The following is an 18,530-nucleotide window of genomic DNA, read 5'->3' as shown; positions in this document are numbered from 1 at the left end:
GGGTAACTATGACTCTCTTAAGGTATCCAAATGCCTCGTCAACAGGCGAAATACATCGGCAAACTCGAGAGCTCCCAGCAGGAGAACTGTGAAATTCTTTAGGTTGACCGATAATGGCGTATCGCTTCAGGTGAACTGGCCAGAATAAGATTGAAAATGTGACTGTGGTAAAACGGGGAGCAACTGACAGGAGTAAGTATGACTCTCTTAAGGTAGCCAAATGCCTCGTCAACAGGCGAAATACATTGGTAAACTGGAGGAGCCCCTAGCAGGAGTACTTTGAAAGTCATGATGTCGACAAATAATGGCGTATCGCGTCTGGTGAAAGGGGCAGAGGAAAATGGTAGATGTGACTGTGGTTTAACGGAGAGACACTGGCAGGAGTAACTATGACTCTCTTAAGGTAGCCAAACGCCTCGTCAATAGGCGAAATACATCGGCAAAGTCGAAAAGCTCCCGGCAGGAGTACTGTGAAAGTCTTTATGTCAATAGATATTAGCGTATCGCTTCAGGAGAATTGGCCAGAGTAAGCTTGTAGATGTGCCTGTTGTAAAAGTGGGAGCAACAGCAAGAGGTAACTATGACTCTCTTAAGGTAACCAAATGCCTCGTCAACAGGCGAAATACATCGGCAAACTCGAGAGCTCCCGGCAGGAGTACTGTGAAATTCTTTAGGTTGACCGATAATGGCGTATCGCTTCAATTGAACTGGCCAGAATAAGATTGAAAATGTGACTGTGATAAAACGGGGAGCAACTGACAGGAGTAACTATGACTCTCTTAAGGTAGCCAAATGCCTCGTCAAGTGGCGTATCGCTTCGGGTGAACTGGCCAGAATATGATTGAAAATGTGACTGTGGTAAAACGGGGAGCAACTGACAGGAGTAAGTATGACTCTCTTAAGGTAGCCAAATGCCTCGTCAACAGGCGAAATACATTGGTAAACTGGAGGAGCCCCTAGCAGAAGTACTTTGAAAGTCATGATGTCTACAAATAATGGCGTATCGCGTCTGGTGAAAGGGGCAGAGGAAAATGGTAGATGTGACTGTGGTTTAACGGAGAGACACGGGCAGGAGTAACTATGACTCTCTTAAGGTAGCCAAACGCCTCGTCAATAGGTGAAATACATCGGCAAAGTCGAAAAGATCCCGGCAGGAGTACTGTGAAAGTCTTTATGTCAACAGATATTAGCGTATCGCTTCAGGAGAATTGGCCAGAGTAAGCTTGTAGATGTGCCTGTTGTAAAATGGGGAGCGACAGCAAGGGGTAACTATGACTCTCTTAAGGTATCCAAATGCCTCGTCAACAGGCGAAATACATCGGCAAACTCGAGAGCTCCCAGCAGGAGAACTGTGAAATTCTTAAGGTTGACCGATAATGGCGTATCGCTTCAGGTGAACTGGCCAGAATAAGATAGAAAATGTGACTGTGGTAAAACGGGGAGCAACTGACAGGAGTAAGTATGACTCTCTTAAGGTAGCCAAATGCCTCGTCAACAGGCGAAATACATTGGTAAGCTGGAGGAGCCCCTAGCAGGAGTACTTTGAAAGTCATGATGTCGACAAATAATGGCGTATCGCGTCTGGTGAAAGGGGCAGAGGAAAATGGTAGATGTGACTGTGGTTTAACGGAGAGACACTGGCAGGAGTAACTATGACTCTCTTAAGGTAGCCAAACGCCTCGTCAATAGGCGATATACATCGGCAAAGTCGAAAAGCTCCCGGCAGGAGTACTGTGAAAGTCTTTATGTCAATAGATATTAGCGTATCGCTTCAGGAGAATTGGCCAGAGTAAGCTTGTAGATGTGCCTGTTGTAAAAGTGGGAGCAACAGCAAGAGGTAACTATGACTCTCTTAAGGTAACCAAATGCCTCGTCAACAGGCGAAATACATCGGCAAACTCGAGAGCTCCCGGCAGGAGTACTGTGAAATTCTTTAGGTTGACCGATAATGGCGTATCGCTTCAATTGAACTGGCCAGAATAAGATTGAAAATGTGACTGTGATAAAACGGGGAGCAACTGACAGGAGTAACTATGACTCTCTTAAGGTAGCCAAATGCCTCGTCAAGTGGCGTATCGCTTCGGGTGAACTGGCCAGAATAAGATTGAAAATGTGACTGTGGTAAAACGGGGAGCAACTGACAGGAGTAACTATGACTCTCTTAAGGTAGCCAAATGGTTCGTCAACAGGCGAAATACATTGGTAAACTGGAGGAACCCCTAGCAGGAGTACTGTGAAAGTCATAATTTCGACAAATAATGGCGTATCGCGTCTGGTGAAAGCGGCAGAGGAAAATCGTAGATGTGACTGTGGTTTAACGGGGAGCAACTGACAGGAGTAACTATGACTCTCTTAAGGTAGCCAAATGCCTCGTCAAGTGGCGTATCGCTTCGGGTGAACTGGCCAGAATATGATTGAAAATGTGACTGTGGTAAAACGGGGAGCAACTGACAGGAGTAAGTATGACTCTCTTAAGGTAGCCAAATGCCTCGTCAACAGGCGAAATACATTGGTAAACTGGAGGAGCCCCTAGCAGAAGTACTTTGAAAGTCATGATGTCTACAAATAATGGCGTATCGCGTCTGGTGAAAGGGGCAGAGGAAAATGGTAGATGTGACTGTGGTTTAACGGAGAGACACGGGCAGGAGTAACTATGACTCTCTTAAGGTAGCCAAACGCCTCGTCAATAGGTGAAATACATCGGCAAAGTCGAAAAGATCCCGGCAGGAGTACTGTGAAAGTCTTTATGTCAACAGATATTAGCGTAATGCTTCAGGAGAATTGGCCAGAGTAAGCTTGTAGATGTGCCTGTTGTAAAATGGGGAGCGACAGCAAGGGGTAACTATGACTCTCTTAAGGTATCCAAATGCCTCGTCAACAGGCGAAATACATCGGCAAACTCGAGAGCTCCCGGCAGGAGTACTGTGAAATTCTTTAGGTTGACCGATAATGGCGTATCGCTTCAGGTGAACTGGCCAGAATAAGATTGAAAATGTGACTGTGGTAAAACGGGGAGCAACTGACAGGAGTAAGTATGACTCTCTTAAGGTAGCCAAATGCCTCGTCAACAGGCGAAATACATTGGTAAACTGGAGGAGCCCCTAGCAGAAGTACTTTGAAGGTCATGATGTCTACAAATAATGGCGTATCGCGTCTGGTGAAAGGGGCAGATGAAAATGGTAGATGTGACTGTGGTTTAACGGAGAGACACGGGCAGGAGTAACTATGACTCTCTTAAGGTAGCCAAACGCCTCATCAATAGGTGAAATACATCGGCAAAGTCGAAAAGATCCCGGCAGGAGTACTGTGAAAGTCTTTATGTCAACAGATATTAGCGTATCGCTTCAGGAGAATTGGCCAGAGTAAGCTTGTAGATGTGCCTGTTGTAAAATGGGGAGCGACAGCAAGGGGTAACTATGACTCTCTTAAGGTATCCAAATGCCTCGTCAACAGGCGAAATACATCGGCAAACTCGAGAGCTCCCAGCAGGAGAACTGTGAAATTCTTTAGGTTGACCGATAATTGCGTATCGCTTCAGGTGAACTGGCCAGAATAAGATTGAAAATGTGACTGTGGTAAAACGGGGAGCAACTGACAGGAGTAAGTATGACTCTCTTAAGGTAGCCAAATGCCTCGTCAACAGGCGAAATACATTGGTAAACTGGAGGAGCCCCTAGCAGGAGTACTTTGAAAGTCATGATGTCGACAAATAATGGCGTATCGCGTCTGGTGAAAGGGGCAGAGGAAAATGGTAGATGTGACTGTGGTTTAACGGAGAGACACTGGCAGGAGTAACTATGACTCTCTTAAGGTAGCCAAACGCCTCGTCAATAGGCGAAATACATCGGCAAAGTCGAAAAGCTCCCGGCAGGAGTACTGTGAAAGTCTATATGTCAATAGATATTAGCGTATCGCTTCAGGAGAATTGGCCAGAGTAAGCTTGTAGATGTGCCTGTTGTAAAAGTGGGAGCAACAGCAAGAGGTAACTATGACTCTCTTAAGGTAACCAAATGCCTCGTCAACAGGCGAAATACATCAGCAAACTCGAGAGCTCCCGGCAGGAGTACTGTGAAATTCTTTAGGTTGACCGATAATGGCGTATCGCTTCAATTGAACTGGCCACAATAAGATTGAAAATGTGACTGTGATAAAACGGGGAGCAACTGACAGGAGTAACTATGACTCTCTTAAGGTAGCCAAATGCCTCGTCAAGTGGCGTATCGCTTCGGGTGAACTGGCCAGAATATGATTGAAAATGTGACTGTGGTAAAACGGGGAGCAACTGACAGGAGTAAGTATGACTCTCTTAAGGTAGCCAAATGCCTCGTCAACAGGCGAAATACATTGGTAAACTGGAGGAGCCCCTAGCAGAAGTACTTTGAAAGTCATGATGTCTACAAATAATGGCGTATCGCGTCTGGTGAAAGGGGCAGAGGAAAATGGTAGATGTGACTGTGGTTTAACGGAGAGACACGGGCAGGAGTAACTATGACTCTCTTAAGGTAGCCAAACGCCTCGTCAATAGGTGAAATACATCGGCAAAGTCGAAAAGATCCCGGCAGGAGTACTGTGAAAGTCTTTATGTCAACAGATATTAGCGTATCGCTTCAGGAGAATTGGCCAGAGTAAGCTTGTAGATGTGCCTGTTGTAAAATGGGGAGCGACAGCAAGGGGTAACTATGACTCTCTTAAGGTATCCAAATGCCTCGTCAACAGGCGAAATACATCGGCAAACTCGAGAGCTCCCGGCAGGAGTACTGTGAAATTCTTTAGGTTGACCGATAATGGCGTATCGCTTCAGGTGAACTGGCCAGAATAAGATTGAAAATGTGACTGTGGTAAAACGGGGAGCAACTGACAGGAGTAAGTATGACTCTCTTAAGGTAGCCAAATGCCTCGTCAACAGGCGAAATACATTGGTAAACTGGAGGAGATCCTAGCAGAAGTACTTTGAAGGTCATGATGTCTACAAATAATGGCGTATCGCGTCTGGTGAAAGGGGCAGATGAAAATGGTAGATGTGACTGTGGTTTAACGGAGAGACACGGGCAGGAGTAACTATGACTCTCTTAAGGTAGCCAAACGCCTCATCAATAGGTGAAATACATCGGCAAAGTCGAAAAGATCCCGGCAGGAGTACTGTGAAAGTCTTTATGTCAACAGATATTAGCGTATCGCTTCAGGAGAATTGGCCAGAGTAAGCTTGTAGATGTGCCTGTTGTAAAATGGGGAGCGACAGCAAGGGGTAACTATGACTCTCTTAAGGTATCCAAATGCCTCGTCAACAGGCGAAATACATCGGCAAACTCGAGAGCTCCCAGCAGGAGAACTGTGAAATTCTTTAGGTTGACCGATAATGGCGTATCGCTTCAGGTGAACTGGCCAGAATAAGATTGAAAATGTGACTGTGGTAAAACGGGGAGCAACTGACAGGAGTAAGTATGACTCTCTTAAGGTAGCCAAATGCCTCGTCAACAGGCGAAATACATTGGTAAACTGGAGGAGCCCCTAGCAGGAGTACTTTGAAAGTCATGATGTCGACAAATAATGGCGTATCGCGTCTGGTGAAAGGGGCAGAGGAAAATGGTAGATGTGACTGTGGTTTAACGGAGAGACACTGGCAGGAGTAACTATGACTCTCTTAAGGTAGCCAAACGCCTCGTCAATAGGCGAAATACATCGGCAAAGTCGAAAAGCTCCCGGCAGGAGTACTGTGAAAGTCTTTATGTCAATAGATATTAGCGTATCGCTTCAGGAGAATTGGCCAGAGTAAGCTTGTAGATGTGCCTGTTGTAAAAGTGGGAGCAACAGCAAGAGGTAACTATGACTCTCTTAAGGTAACCAAATGCCTCGTCAACAGGCGAAATACATCGGCAAACTCGAGAGCTCCCGGCAGGAGTACTGTGAAATTCTTTAGGTTGACCGATAATGGCGTATCGCTTCAATTGAACTGGCCAGAATAAGATTGAAAATGTGACTGTGATAAAACGGGGAGCAACTGACAGGAGTAACTATGACTCTCTTAAGGTAGCCAAATGCCTCGTCAAGTGGCGTATCGCTTCGGGTGAACTGGCCAGAATAAGATTGAAAATGTGACTGTGGTAAAACGGGGAGCAACTGACAGGAGTAACTATGACTCTCTTAAGGTAGCCAAATGGTTCGTCAACAGGCGAAATACATTGGTAAACTGGAGGAACCCCTAGCAGGAGTACTGTGAAAGTCATAATTTCGACAAATAATGGCGTATCGCGTCTGGTGAAAGCGGCAGAGGAAAATCGTAGATGTGACTGTGGTTTAACGGGGAGCAACTGACAGGAGTAACTATGACTCTCTTAAGGTAGCCAAATGCCTCGTCAAGTGGCGTATCGCTTCGGGTGAACTGGCCAGAATATGATTGAAAATGTGACTGTGGTAAAACGGGGAGCAACTGACAGGAGTAAGTATGACTCTCTTAAGGTAGCCAAATGCCTCGTCAACAGGCGAAATACATTGGTAAACTGGAGGAGCCCCTAGCAGAAGTACTTTGAAAGTCATGATGTCTACAAATAATGGCGTATCGCGTCTGGTGAAAGGGGCAGAGGAAAATGGTAGATGTGACTGTGGTTTAACGGAGAGACACGGGCAGGAGTAACTATGACTCTCTTAAGGTAGCCAAACGCCTCGTCAATAGGTGAAATACATCGGCAAAGTCGAAAAGATCCCGGCAGGAGTACTGTGAAAGTCTTTATGTCAACAGATATTAGCGTATCGCTTCAGGAGAATTGGCCAGAGTAAGCTTGTAGATGTGCCTGTTGTAAAATGGGGAGCGACAGCAAGGGGTAACTATGACTCTCTTAAGGTATCCAAATGCCTCGTCAACAGGCGAAATACATCGGCAAACTCGAGAGCTCCCGGCAGGAGTACTGTGAAATTCTTTAGGTTGACCGATAATGGCGTATCGCTTCAGGTGAACTGGCCAGAATAAGATTGAAAATGTGACTGTGGTAAAACGGGGAGCAACTGACAGGAGTAAGTATGACTCTCTTAAGGTAGCCAAATGCCTCGTCAACAGGCGAAATACATTGGTAAACTGGAGGAGCCCCTAGCAGAAGTACTTTGAAGGTCATGATGTCTACAAATAATGGCGTATCGCGTCTGGTGAAAGGGGCAGATGAAAATGGTAGATGTGACTGTGGTTTAACGGAGAGACACGGGCAGGAGTAACTATGACTCTCTTAAGGTAGCCAAACGCCTCATCAATAGGTGAAATACATCGGCAAAGTCGAAAAGATCCCGGCAGGAGTACTGTGAAAGTCTTTATGTCAACAGATATTAGCGTATCGCTTCAGGAGAATTGGCCAGAGTAAGCTTGTAGATGTGCCTGTTGTAAAATGGGGAGCGACAGCAAGGGGTAACTATGACTCTCTTAAGGTATCCAAATGCCTCGTCAACAGGCGAAATACATCGGCAAACTCGAGAGCTCCCAGCAGGAGAACTGTGAAATTCTTTAGGTTGACCGATAATTGCGTATCGCTTCAGGTGAACTGGCCAGAATAAGATTGAAAATGTGACTGTGGTAAAACGGGGAGCAACTGACAGGAGTAAGTATGACTCTCTTAAGGTAGCCAAATGCCTCGTCAACAGGCGAAATACATTGGTAAACTGGAGGAGCCCCTAGCAGGAGTACTTTGAAAGTCATGATGTCGACAAATAATGGCGTATCGCGTCTGGTGAAAGGGGCAGAGGAAAATGGTAGATGTGACTGTGGTTTAACGGAGAGACACTGGCAGGAGTAACTATGACTCTCTTAAGGTAGCCAAACGCCTCGTCAATAGGCGAAATACATCGGCAAAGTCGAAAAGCTCCCGGCAGGAGTACTGTGAAAGTCTATATGTCAATAGATATTAGCGTATCGCTTCAGGAGAATTGGCCAGAGTAAGCTTGTAGATGTGCCTGTTGTAAAAGTGGGAGCAACAGCAAGAGGTAACTATGACTCTCTTAAGGTAACCAAATGCCTCGTCAACAGGCGAAATACATCAGCAAACTCGAGAGCTCCCGGCAGGAGTACTGTGAAATTCTTTAGGTTGACCGATAATGGCGTATCGCTTCAATTGAACTGGCCACAATAAGATTGAAAATGTGACTGTGATAAAACGGGGAGCAACTGACAGGAGTAACTATGACTCTCTTAAGGTAGCCAAATGCCTCGTCAAGTGGCGTATCGCTTCGGGTGAACTGGCCAGAATATGATTGAAAATGTGACTGTGGTAAAACGGGGAGCAACTGACAGGAGTAAGTATGACTCTCTTAAGGTAGCCAAATGCCTCGTCAACAGGCGAAATACATTGGTAAACTGGAGGAGCCCCTAGCAGAAGTACTTTGAAAGTCATGATGTCTACAAATAATGGCGTATCGCGTCTGGTGAAAGGGGCAGAGGAAAATGGTAGATGTGACTGTGGTTTAACGGAGAGACACGGGCAGGAGTAACTATGACTCTCTTAAGGTAGCCAAACGCCTCGTCAATAGGTGAAATACATCGGCAAAGTCGAAAAGATCCCGGCAGGAGTACTGTGAAAGTCTTTATGTCAACAGATATTAGCGTATCGCTTCAGGAGAATTGGCCAGAGTAAGCTTGTAGATGTGCCTGTTGTAAAATGGGGAGCGACAGCAAGGGGTAACTATGACTCTCTTAAGGTATCCAAATGCCTCGTCAACAGGCGAAATACATCGGCAAACTCGAGAGCTCCCGGCAGGAGTACTGTGAAATTCTTTAGGTTGACCGATAATGGCGTATCGCTTCAGGTGAACTGGCCAGAATAAGATTGAAAATGTGACTGTGGTAAAACGGGGAGCAACTGACAGGAGTAAGTATGACTCTCTTAAGGTAGCCAAATGCCTCGTCAACAGGCGAAATACATTGGTAAACTGGAGGAGATCCTAGCAGAAGTACTTTGAAGGTCATGATGTCTACAAATAATGGCGTATCGCGTCTGGTGAAAGGGGCAGATGAAAATGGTAGATGTGACTGTGGTTTAACGGAGAGACACGGGCAGGAGTAACTATGACTCTCTTAAGGTAGCCAAACGCCTCATCAATAGGTGAAATACATCGGCAAAGTCGAAAAGATCCCGGCAGGAGTACTGTGAAAGTCTTTATGTCAACAGATATTAGCGTATCGCTTCAGGAGAATTGGCCAGAGTAAGCTTGTAGATGTGCCTGTTGTAAAATGGGGAGCGACAGCAAGGGGTAACTATGACTCTCTTAAGGTATCCAAATGCCTCGTCAACAGGCGAAATACATCGGCAAACTCGAGAGCTCCCAGCAGGAGAACTGTGAAATTCTTTAGGTTGACCGATAATGGCGTATCGCTTCAGGTGAACTGGCCAGAATAAGATTGAAAATGTGACTGTGGTAAAACGGGGAGCAACTGACAGGAGTAAGTATGACTCTCTTAAGGTAGCCAAATGCCTCGTCAACAGGCGAAATACATTGGTAAACTGGAGGAGCCCCTAGCAGGAGTACTTTGAAAGTCATGATGTCGACAAATAATGGCGTATCGCGTCTGGTGAAAGGGGCAGAGGAAAATGGTAGATGTGACTGTGGTTTAACGGAGAGACACTGGCAGGAGTAACTATGACTCTCTTAAGGTAGCCAAACGCCTCGTCAATAGGCGAAATACATCGGCAAAGTCGAAAAGCTCCCGGCAGGAGTACTGTGAAAGTCTTTATGTCAATAGATATTAGCGTATCGCTTCAGGAGAATTGGCCAGAGTAAGCTTGTAGATGTGCCTGTTGTAAAAGTGGGAGCAACAGCAAGAGGTAACTATGACTCTCTTAAGGTAACCAAATGCCTCGTCAACAGGCGAAATACATCAGCAAACTCGAGAGCTCCCGGCAGGAGTACTGTGAAATTCTTTAGGTTGACCGATAATGGCGTATCGCTTCAATTGAACTGGCCACAATAAGATTGAAAATGTGACTGTGATAAAACGGGGAGCAACTGACAGGAGTAACTATGACTCTCTTAAGGTAGCCAAATGCCTCGTCAAGTGGCGTATCGCTTCGGGTGAACTGGCCAGAATAAGATTGAAAATGTGACTGTGGTAAAACGGGGAGCAACTGACAGGAGTAACTATGACTCTCTTAAGGTAGCCAAATGGTTCGTCAACAGGCGAAATACATTGGTAAACTGGAGGAACCCCTAGCAGGAGTATTGTGAAAGTCATAATTTCGACAAATAATGGCGTATCGCGTCTGGTGAAAGCGGCAGAGGAAAATCGTAGATGTGACTGTGGTTTAACGGGGAGCAACTGACAGGAGTAGCTATGACTCTCTTAAGGTAGCCAAATGCCTCGTCAAGTGGCGTATCGCTTCAGGTGAACTGGCCAGAATATGATTGAAAATGTGACTGTGGTAAAACGGGGAGCAACTGACAGGAGTAACTATGACTCTCTTAAGGTAGCCAAATGCCTCGTCAAGTGGCGTATCGCTTCGGGTGAACTGGCCAGAATATGATTGAAAATGTGACTGTGGTAAAACGGGGAGCAACTGACAGGAGTAAGTATGACTCTCTTAAGGTAGCCAAATGCCTCGTCAACAGGCGAAATGCATTGGTAAACTGGAGGAGCCCCTAGCAGAAGTACTTTGAAAGTCATGATGTCTACAAATAATGGCGTATCGCGTCTGGTGAAAGGGGCAGAGGAAAATGGTAGATGTGACTGTGGTTTAACGGAGAGACACGGGCAGGAGTAACTATGACTCTCTTAAGGTAGCCAAACGCCTCGTCAATAGGTGAAATACATCGGCAAAGTCGAAAAGATCCCGGCAGGAGTACTGTGAAAGTCTTTATGTCAACAGATATTAGCGTATCGCTTCAGGAGAATTGGCCAGAGTAAGCTTGTAGATGTGCCTGTTGTAAAATGGGGAGCGACAGCAAGGGGTAACTATGACTCTCTTAAGGTATCCAAATGCCTCGTCAACAGGCGAAATACATCGGCAAACTCGAGAGCTCCCGGCAGGAGTACTGTGAAATTCTTTAGGTTGACCGATAATGGCGTATCGCTTCAGGTGAACTGGCTAGAATAAGATTGAAAATGTGACTGTGGTAAAACGGGGAGCAACTGACAGGAGTAAGTATGACTCTCTTAAGGTAGCCAAATGCCTCGTCAACAGGCGAAATACATTGGTAAACTGGAGGAGCCCCTAGCAGAAGTACTTTGAAAGTCATGATGTCTACAAATAATGGCGTATCGCGTCTGGTGAAAGGGGCAGATGAAAATGGTAGATCTGACTGTGGTTTAACGGAGAGACACGGGCAGGAGTAACTATGACTCTCTTAAGGTAGCCAAACGCCTCATCAATAGGTGAAATACATCGGCAAAGTCGAAAAGATCCCGGCAGGAGTACTGTGAAAGTCTTTATGTCAACAGATATTAGCGTATCGCTTCAGGAGAATTGGCCAGAGTAAGCTTGTAGATGTGCCTGTTGTAAAATGGGGAGCGACAGCAAGGGGTAACTATGACTCTCTTAAGGTATCCAAATGCCTCGTCAACAGGCGAAATACATCGGCAAACTCGAGAGCTCCCGGCAGGAGTACTGTGAAATTCTTTAGGTTGACCGATAATGGCGTATCGCTTCAATTGAACTGGCCAGAATAAGATTGAAAATGTGACTGTGATAAAACGGGGAGCAACTGACAGGAGTAACTATGACTCTCTTAAGGTAGCCAAATGCCTCGTCAAGTGGCGTATCGCTTCGGGTGAACTGGCCAGAATATGATTGAAAATGTGACTGTGGTAAAACGGGGAGCAACTGACAGGAGTAAGTATGACTCTCTTAAGGTAGCCAAATGCCTCGTCAACAGGCGAAATACATTGGTAAACTGGAGGAGCCCCTAGCAGAAGTACTTTGAAAGTCATGATGTCTACAAATAATGGCGTATCGCGTCTGGTGAAAGGGGCAGAGGAAAATGGTAGATGTGACTGTGGTTTAACGGAGAGACACGGGCAGGAGTAACTATGACTCTCTTAAGGTAGCCAAACGCCTCATCAATAGGTGAAATACATCGGCAAAGTCGAAAAGATCCCGGCAGGAGTACTGTGAAAGTCTTTATGTCAACAGATATTAGCGTATCGCTTCAGGAGAATTGGCCAGAATAAGCTTGTAGATGTGCCTGTTGTAAAATGGGGAGCGACAGCAAGGGGTAACTATGACTCTCTTAAGGTATCCAAATGCCTCGTCAACAGGCGAAATACATCGGCAAACTCGAGAGCTCCCAACAGGAGAACTGTGAAATTCTTTAGGTTGACCGATAATGGCGTATCGCTTCAGGTGAACTGGCCAGAATAAGATTGAAAATGTGACTGTGGTAAAACGGGGAGCAACTGACAGGAGTAAGTATGACTCTCTTAAGGTAGCCAAATGCCTCGTCAACAGGCGAAATACATTGGTAAACTGGAGGAGCCCCTAGCAGGAGTACTTTGAAAGTCATGATGTCGACAAATAATGGCGTATCGCGTCTGGTGAAAGGGGCAGAGGAAAATGGTAGATGTGACTGTGGTTTAACGGAGAGACACTGGCAGGAGTAACTATGACTCTCTTAAGGTAGCCAAACGCCTCGTCAATAGGCGAAATACATCGGCAAAGTCGAAAAGCTCCCGGCAGGAGTACTGTGAAAGTCTTTATGTCAATAGATATTAGCGTATCGCTTCAGGAGATTTGGCCAGAGTAAGCTTGTAGATGTGCCTGTTGTAAAAGTGGGAGCAACAGCAAGAGGTAACTATGACTCTCTTAAGGTAACCAAATGCCTCGTCAACAGGCGAAATACATCAGCAAACTCGAGAGCTCCCGGCAGGAGTACTGTGAAATTCTTTAGGTTGACCGATAATGGCGTATCGCTTCAATTGAACTGGCCAGAATAAGATTGAAAATGTGACTGTGATAAAACGGGGAGCAACTGACAGGAGTAACTATCACTCTCTTAAGGTAGCCAAATGCCTCGTCAAGTGGCGTATCGCTTCGGGTGAACTGGCCAGAATAAGATTGAAAATGTGACTGTGGTAAAACGGGGAGCAACTGACAGGAGTAACTATGACTCTCTTAAGGTAGCCAAATGGTTCGTCAACAGGCGAAATACATTGGTAAACTGGAGGAACCCCTAGCAGGAGTACTGTGAAAGTCATAATTTCGACAAATAATGGCGTATCGCGTCTGGTGAAAGCGGCAGAGGAAAATCGTAGATGTGACTGTGGTTTAACGGGGAGCAACTGACAGGAGTAGCTATGACTCTCTTAAGGTAGCCAAATGCCTCGTCAAGTGGCGTATCGCTTCGGGTGAACTGGCCAGAATATGATTGAAAATGTGACTGTGGTAAAACGGGGAGCAACTGACAGGAGTAAGTATGACTCTCTTAAGGTAGCCAAATGCCTCGTCAACAGGCGAAATGCATTGGTAAACTGGAGGAGCCCCTAGCAGAAGTACTTTGAAAGTCATGATGTCTACAAATAATGGCGTATCGCGTCTGGTGAAAGGGGCAGAGGAAAATGGTAGATGTGACTGTGGTTTAACGGAGAGACACGGGCAGGAGTAACTATGACTCTCTTAAGGTAGCCAAACGCCTCGTCAATAGGTGAAATACATCGGCAAAGTCGAAAAGATCCCGGCAGGAGTACTGTGAAAGTCTTTATGTCAACAGATATTAGCGTATCGCTTCAGGAGAATTGGCCAGAGTAAGCTTGTAGATGTGCCTGTTGTAAAATGGGGAGCGACAGCAAGGGGTAACTATGACTCTCTTAAGGTATCCAAATGCCTCGTCAACAGGCGAAATACATCGGCAAACTCGAGAGCTCCCGGCAGGAGTACTGTGAAATTCTTTAGGTTGACCGATAATGGCGTATCGCTTCAGGTGAACTGGCCAGAATAAGATTAAAAATGTGACTGTGGTAAAACGGGGAGCAACTGACAGGAGTAAGTATGACTCTCTTAAGGTAGCCAAATGCCTCGTCAACAGGCGAAATACATTGGTAAACTGGAGGAGCCCCTAGCAGAAGTACTTTGAAAGTCATGATGTCTACAAATAATGGCGTATCGCGTCTGGTGAAAGGGGCAGATGAAAATGGTAGATGTGACTGTGGTTTAACGGAGAGACACGGGCAGGAGTAACTATGACACTCTTAAGGTAGCCAAACGCCTCATCAATAGGTGAAATACATCGGCAAAGTCGAAAAGATCCCGGCAGGAGTACTGTGAAAGTCTTTATGTCAATAGATATTAGCATATCGCTTCAGGAGAATTGGCCAGAGTAAGCTTGTAGATGTGCCTGTTGTAAAAGTGGGAGCAACAGCAAGAGGTAACTATGACTCTCTTAAGGTAACCAAATGCCTCGTCAACAGGCGAAATACATCGGCAAACTCGAGAGCTCCCGGCAGGAGTACTGTGAAATTCTTTAGGTTGACCGATAATGGCGTATCGCTTCAATTGAACTGGCCAGAATAAGATTGAAAATGTGACTGTGATAAAACGGGGAGCAACTGACAGGAGTAACTATGACTCTCTTAAGGTAGCCAAATGCCTCGTCAAGTGGCGTATCGCTTCGGGTGAACTGGCCAGAATAAGATTGAAAATGTGACTGTGGTAAAACGGGGAGCAACTGACAGGAGTAACTATGACTCTCTTAAGGTAGCCAAATGGTTCGTCAACAGGCGAAATACATTGGTAAACTGGAGGAACCCCTAGCAGGAGTACTGTGAAAGTCATAATTTCGACAAATAATGGCGTATCGCGTCTGGTGAAAGCGGCAGAGGAAAATCGTAGATGTGACTGTGGTTTAACGGGGAGCAACTGACAGGAGTAGCTATGACTCTCTTAAGGTAGCCAAATGCCTCGTCAAGTGGCGTATCGCTTCAGGTGAACTGGCCAGAATATGATTGAAAATGTGACTGTGGTAAAACGGGGAGCAACTGACAGGAGTAACTATGACTCTCTTAAGGTAGCCAAATGCCTCGTCAAGTGTCGTATCGCTTCGGGTGAACTGGCCAGAATATGATTGAAAATGTGACTGTGGTAAAACGGGGAGCAACTGACAGGAGTAAGTATGACTCTCTTAAGGTAGCCAAATGCCTCGTCAACAGGCGAAATGCATTGGTAAACTGGAGGAGCCCCTAGCAGAAGTACTTTGAAAGTCATGATGTCTACAAATAATGGCGTATCGCGTCTGGTGAAAGGGGCAGAGGAAAATGGTAGATGTGACTGTGGTTTAACGGAGAGACACGGGCAGGAGTAACTATGACTCTCTTAAGGTAGCCAAACGCCTCGTCAATAGGTTAAATACATCGGCAAAGTCGAAAAGATCCCGGCAGGAGTACTGTGAAAGTCTTTATGTCAACAGATATTAGCGTATCGCTCCAGGAGAATTGGCCAGAGTAAGCTTGTAGATGTGCCTGTTGTAAAATGGGGAGCGACAGCAAGGGGTAACTATGACTCTCTTAAGGTATCCAAATGCCTCGTCAACAGGCGAAATACATCGGCAAACTCGAGAGCTCCCGGCAGGAGTACTGTGAAATTCTTTAGGTTGACCGATAATGGCGTATCGCTTCAGGTGAACTGGCCAGAATAAGATTGAAAATGTGACTGTGGTAAAACGGGGAGCAACTGACAGGAGTAAGTATGACTCTCTTAAGGTAGCCAAATGCCTCGTCAACAGGCGAAATACATTGGTAAACTGGAGGAGCCCCTATTAGAAGTACTTTGAAAGTCATGATGTCTACAAATAATGGCGTATCGCGTCTGGTGAAAGGGGCAGATGAAAATGGTAGATGTGACTGTGGTTTAACGGAGAGACACGGGCAGGAGTAACTATGACTCTCTTAAGGTAGCCAAACGCCTCATCAATAGGTGAAATACATCGGCAAAGTCGAAAAGATCCCGGCAGGAGTACTGTGAAAGTCTTTATGTCAACAGATATTAGCGTATCGCTTCAGGAGAATTGGCCAGAGTAAGCTTGTAGATGTGCCTGTTGTAAAATGGGGAGCGACAGCAAGGGGTAACTATGACTCTCTTAAGGTATCCAAATGCCTCGTCAACAGGCGAAATACATCGGCAAACTCGAGAGCTCCCAGCAGGAGAACTGTGAAATTCTTTAGGTTGACCGATAATGGCGTATCGCTTCAGGTGAACTGGCCAGAATAAGATTGAAAATGTGACTGTGGTAAAACGGGGAGCAACTGACAGGAGTAAGTATGACTCTCTTAAGGTAGCCAAATGCCTCGTCAACAGGCGAAATACATTGGTAAACTGGAGGAGCCCCTAGCAGGAGTACTTTGAAAGTCATGATGTCGACAAATAATGGCGTATCGCGTCTGGTGAAAGGGGCAGAGGAAAATGGTAGATGTGACTGTGGTTTAACGGAGAGACACTGGCAGGAGTAACTATGACTCTCTTAAGGTAGCCAAACGCCTCGTCAATAGGCGAAATACATCGGCAAAGTCGAAAAGCTCCCGGCAGGAGTACTGTGAAAGTCTTTATGTCAATAGATATTAGCGTATCGCTTCAGGAGAATTGGCCAGAGTAAGCTTGTAGATGTGCCTGTTGTAAAAGTGGGAGCAACAGCAAGAGGTAACTATGACTCTCTTAAGGTAACCAAATGCCTCGTCAACAGGCGAAATACATCGGCAAACTCGAGAGCTCCCGGCAGGAGTACTGTGAAATTCTTTAGGTTGACCGATAATGGCGTATCGCTTCAATTGAACTGGCCAGAATAAGATTGAAAATGTGACTGTGATAAAACGGGGAGCAACTGACAGGAGTAACTATGACTCTCTTAAAGTAGCCAAATGCCTCGTCAAGTGGCGTATCGCTTCGGGTGAACTGGCCAGAATAAGATTGAAAATGTGACTGTGGTAAAACGGGGAGCAACTGACAGGAGTAACTATGACTCTCTTAAGGTAGCCAAATGGTTCGTCAACAGGCGAAATACATTGGTAAACTGGAGGAACCCCTAGCAGGAGTACTGTGAAAGTCATAATTTCGACAAATAATGGCGTATCGCGTCTGGTGAAAGCGGCAGAGGAAAATCGTAGATGTGACTGTGGTTTAACGGGGAGCAACTGACAGGAGTAACTATGACTCTCTTAAGGTAGCCAAATGCCTCGTCAAGTGGCGTATCGCTTCAGGTGAAGTGGCCAGAATATGATTGAAAATGTGACTGTGGTAAAACGGGGAGCAACTGACAGGAGTAACTATGACTCTCTTAAGTTAGCCAAATGCCTCGTCAAGTGGCGTATCGCTTCGGGTGAACTGGCCAGAATATGATTGAAAATGTGACTGTGGTAAAACGGGGAGCAACTGACAGGAGTAAGTATGACTCTCTTAAGGTAGCCAAATGCCTCGTCAACAGGCGAAATACATTGGTAAACTGGAGGAGCCCCTAGCAGAAGTACTTTGAAAGTCATGATGTCTACAAATAATGGCGTATCGCGTCTGGTGAAAGGGGCAGAGGAAAATGGTAGATGTGACTGTGGTTTAACGGAGAGACACGGGCAGGAGTAACTATGACTCTCTTAAGGTAGCCAAACGCCTCGTCAATAGGTGAAATACATCGGCAAAGTCGAAAAGATCCCGGCAGGAGTACTGTGAAAGTCTTTATGTCAACAGATATTAGCGTATCGCTTCAGGAGAATTGGCCACAGTAAGCTTGTAGATGTGCCTGTTGTAAAATGGGGAGCGACAGCAAGGGGTAACTATGACTCTCTTAAGGTATCCAAATGCCTCGTCAACAGGCGAAATACATCGGCAAACTCGAGAGCTCCCGGCAGGAGTACTGTGAAATTCTTTAGGTTGACCGATAATGGCGTATCGCTTCAGGTGAACTGGCCAGAATAAGATTGAAAATGTGACTGTGGTAAAACGGGGAGCAACTGACAGGAGTAAGTATGACTCTCTTAAGGTAGCCAAATGCCTCGTCAACAGGCGAAATACATTGATAAACTGGAGGAGCCCCTAGTAGAAGTACTTTGAAAGTCATGATGTCTACAAATAATGGCGTATCGCGTCTGGTGAAAGGGGCAGAGGAAAATGGTAGATGTGACTGTGGTTTAACGGAGAGACACGGGCAGGAGTAACTATGACTCTCTTAAGGTAGCCAAACGCCTCATCAATAGGTGAAATACATCGGCAAAGTCGAAAAGATCCCGGCAGGAGTACTGTGAAAGTCTTTATGTCAACAGATATTAGCGTATCGCTTCAGGAGAATTGGCCAGAGTAAGCTTGTAGATGTGCCTGTTGTAAAATGGGGAGCGACAGCAAGGGGTAACTATGACTCTCTTAAGGTATCCAAATGCCTCGTCAACAGGCGAAATACATCGGCAAACTCGAGAGCTCCCAGCAGGAGAACTGTGAAATTCTTTAGGTTGACCGATAATGGCGTATCGCTTCAGGTGAACTGGCCAGAATAAGATTGAAAATGTGACTGTGGTAAAACGGGGAGCAACTGACAGGAGTAAGTATGACTCTCTTAAGGTAGCCAAATGCCTCGTCAACAGGCGAAATACATTGGTA

Source organism: Schistocerca americana, chromosome X, assembly GCF_021461395.2.
Source record: "Schistocerca americana isolate TAMUIC-IGC-003095 chromosome X, iqSchAmer2.1, whole genome shotgun sequence".
Lineage (NCBI taxonomy): Eukaryota > Metazoa > Arthropoda > Insecta > Orthoptera > Acrididae > Schistocerca > Schistocerca americana.
The sequence above is the reverse complement of the archived record's forward strand: the minus strand, read 5'-3'. Positions refer to the sequence as shown.